The sequence below is a fragment of the Nyctibius grandis genome, chromosome 1 (assembly GCF_013368605.1).
Source record: "Nyctibius grandis isolate bNycGra1 chromosome 1, bNycGra1.pri, whole genome shotgun sequence".
Taxonomy (NCBI): Eukaryota; Metazoa; Chordata; class Aves; order Nyctibiiformes; family Nyctibiidae; genus Nyctibius; species Nyctibius grandis.
Window position 1 is genome coordinate 35,767,629 of NC_090658.1, and position 4,070 is coordinate 35,771,698.

A 4,070-nucleotide genomic window follows, 5' to 3' on the forward strand; every position below is an offset into this window, starting at 1 on the left:
AAAAAATCCAAACTGGCTAGAGAGGGAGGGAACCGGAGCGGGGGGAGGCTCCGCAGGAAAGGGAGGAAAAAAAAAATCCCAGCGGATCAAAGTATAGGTGGGGAAAAAATAAATTAAACGAGAGAATAAAGCAAGGCGGCAAGCCAACAGCAGGTCCCGGTGCCCGGGGAGGGCTGCTCCCGCGGCGCGCTGTCCCCCGCCGGCGCGGCGTGCGCTCCTCGCCCCCGGCGCGGCGGCAGCCGGGCTCCGCGCACTCCAGCGGCGGCTCCGCGCAGCGCCCGCCCCACCGCCCGCTCGCCGGCGCTCTGCAACTGCTCGGCGCGGCCGCGGGGAGAGACGCTCCGGCAAGTCCCACCCTCCCCGGCGATTCCCCTCCCTCCTCCCCTCCCATCCCTTTCCGCGCTGGGCGAAAAGGCCACGGAGGTAAAAGGATGCGCGCCCCCTCCGCCGCCCTCCCCTCCCGCCTCGCTCGGGTCCGCAGCCCCCCGCGGCTCGCACCATTTCGCCCCCAGAATCCCTGCCCTGCCTTCCCCTTGGCCGCCCCACGGGCCGCGCTTCCTCCACCCTTCCTGCCCTGCCGATGGATGCACGTTCGGGTCAAAATTCACCTTGCCCGTGGGAATTGCTCCAAAGTCCAGCAGAGCCATTTTGGGGGGAGGGGGCAGCAGGGGACAAATTGTGATCATGGTCATCATTTGTCCCCCCCAAGGCCTTCACTTTTCAGATACAGTGATTTCTTATCACCTACGTGCTAAAGGGGTGGTGGGGGGGTCATCCTCGGTTGGATTTTATTTCTCTTTATCCAGCGCCAATCCCCCTTGCTCAAGGGGTCTGCCTGCACTGGCTGAGCGGTGCCCCAGTACGCAGAAGGGTGTCGGACTGAAGCGGTGAAGGTTTTGCCAGACAAACCCCCCACCCTGCTGTCTGGGAAAGGTATTTGATGGGCAAAAAGGCAGCTTCGTCTCACTGGGGTTACCGCAGGCATTCCCCAGCTGAGCTCCTCCGCTGGTGTCACACACAAAATTTCCTCATTTGGGATATATAGTAACAATACGCATGTGTCAACATATATAAATCTCCCTCCTGCCACTGTCCTTTCAAGGACCTTGGGTGGCAGATGGAGTGGAAGTCCAGACTGGCAGATTCCTGAGGCTCTCCATGGGCTGGAGGAAGGGGAAGGGGAAAAAGGCACGGAAGAAAGAAAAGGCCATATTATCATTCGAAAGCAGGTATTCCAGTGCTGTGCCACAGACTCCTACTGATACAGGCAAAGCGTTAGCTCTACAGAGGCACCTGCTGGCTGAGGGAAACACACGAAACAGGAAAAAAATTAAAATCTTTGCTTTCAGTAGATCTTAGACCTGTTCTTCCCCTTGTTTATTTTTTAAGATTTTGCATCACCCCTTGGGGTGGGGATGTCGCCTGGGTCACACTGATCCCGAGGAAGGTTGGGAGATGAGTGACAGGTCTGTCTGAGCAAGGAGTGACTCCAGCTCCTGCCCGGGCAGCAGGGTCACACCCCGCACCCTTGGTGTCTGCAGCCTTCTTTCTGGGCAAGGGCAGAAATCCAGCCTAGTCGAAAGCCTGGAGGAGAATGTAGTCCCTTTCCCCTCAGGAATCACATTTCTACAGAGGGGTGGTGAGTGTTGTTCAAACATTGCAAAAGAATCCCTTTTTCTTTGCTCTCTCGTTTTTTTTTTTTAACTAATTGTCGCAGAGGATTTCTGAAGAAACAAATATCCATCCAAAATAAACGGAGTTTCCCGTATTCAGAATGCAATTGCCAAAAATGTCCTCCAAGAGACAGGGACGCTTCAAGCCCCCTCCGGGAAAAAGAGGGGATATTTCACTAAGTGAAGGTAAAGCCAAATTAAAGTTCCTGGAGGCAGGAACTGCTTCCAACTCTGTCATGGTTCACTGTGAGCAGCTCCCTCCTTATGCCAGGCCTTTCCACTTCAGATCAGCAGCAAGCAGATAGCTCACTCAGTACTTTTTTCTCTTTATTTGGTAGAAGGTCCTTTTCCCCTCCTGCTAGGTGCACATTTTATGAATGAAGGTAGCTCTACTGCTCTAAAATTGCAAATAACCTGCAATTTTAACACTCCTCTGGATGGACGAAATTCCTCCGGCTGCTGCACTGCTTGAAAGTCCCACACAGAAACTCACAGAAAAGATTAAATCCACAAGTGGCAAGGGGGAGCCTTATCCCCTTGAAGCTACAATGTACTGTAAATAATGTACAGAACCCAGCTTCTAAAATTACCCCTACAGGATTGCTCATCTCATCTTACGTTTCAACTGGATCCTGTGATCTTCCCACCTGCCAACATCCTGTTACCAGGAGAGCGGTGTATGTGAAGCTTGTGCGAATGGTCATGAACTTGCCTGAATTCTGGCGCTGGCAAGGACATTCATGTGCCTTCCATGTTAACGTTACACTGTCATAAATACTGGTATTGCTATAGAATCTCCAGTGTTCGTGCTAAGCACCGCTCACCGAAAAAGCAGATCAGTGTGTGTCCATGCTACGCTTCTTTATTAGCCTTGTTATCTTTCCCATGTCAGAGGCTCCTGAGACAGAAAGAAAGACAGCATTAACAGGCAGGATTTTAAATATGGAATACCTAAAAGCACGAGCTCCATGTTTAGGCACTTAAGGGAAGACGCGTGATTTGCAAAGAGGCTGAGGGATGACTTATTTGGAGCTGTGAGACGCTGAGAACTTTTAAGAACCTGACCATAATTTAGGACTTCATCTTGCAGATTGGATTCAGTGGAAGCTTTGGCACTGACTTCAAAGGGCACAAGATCAAGCCCTTGTTTAGGGTCTCAAAATACAAAATTAGAAGCCTAAATTTAGGCATCCATTTTTTAATACCTTGACCCATGTTAGTAATACCCTTCATCTAATCCCTCTATTTAACCTGAAAAGAGAGGAATGTCAGTAACTCTTTACCATCTCGCCTAAAAGAACCTGTGGCTGACAAGGGGGAAATGCAAGAAACGCCCTCCCCACCCTTCGTTTATTTTTTCTCCCCTCTCTCAGATCCCCGGAATAACAGCTGGAGCAATGTTCGCGGAGGAGCTCAGGCCCACTTTGAAACTGCAACAGGAAATGTGAGAAATGTGGAGGTTAAAAAACAAATGAAACAAAACAATATTTTCTTAGAATTCCATCTTGTGGGCAAGTCTGGGGGGAATCTGGATTTGGATAATCTAAATTAGGAGAGAAGTCAGGGAAACAAAGAGTAATTTTAAACATTTTAGTGCCAGAGCTATTTCTTAACACGCAGCTCACTCTCTGATGTCAAATATAGTCCCTCAGCGCTGAGCCTGGAGAACAGCACAAGGAAAATCCACGTCTTGATCCGGCCTTCTAGCAGACGTGGAAAAAAGGCCTGAATGGAGTGAGCTGTTGAGAGAAGCAGCCAGGTGAATGGATCCTAAACATCCTGAGGTATTTCAGGTGCTTCCTTCCCTGTAAGAAATCACAGGGACACAAGATGCAACAACCAAGCTATGGCCGAGTCAGCTGCAGGATGGTAGCAAGGCAGCGAATCAATTAACTGCACGATCCTTATTATTGTGATTATTTTTTTGTCGGTTGCACTAACAGGGAAGGGAGCAGCTGTAGGTATAACAAAAGGTTGCTCCTCAGAGATGCTTTGCCAATGCTCCCTCTACTGTGGTATAAATAGAATACATGCAGCGGGCACGGGCAGTGCTAGCCTTGTATTTGCAAGCATTAGAGATGCCCATGCACCACCCACTGGCAGTTTCACTTGCCTCTGTCACTCAGGAGTTTGTCCAAAGATCTGCAGCTCCTGGAAAGAGAGAAAAATGCTCACGAATGTGCAGCCCCATCACTTTCTCTGTCCTCCTGAGTTGATTTTGTACCCTGGGTGCTTCTCCCATAGTCAACAATTACAGCAGGTTACGAAGAGCTGTTCCCTCTTTCCTTCTCTCCATCTCTATTTTCCTGTCTCTCACTGGATCTTTGCATGATCCTTTTGCAGCAGGCAGCAGAGGCAGTGACAAGTGAGTGGAGGTAACAGGACAGGTCCTCAGCC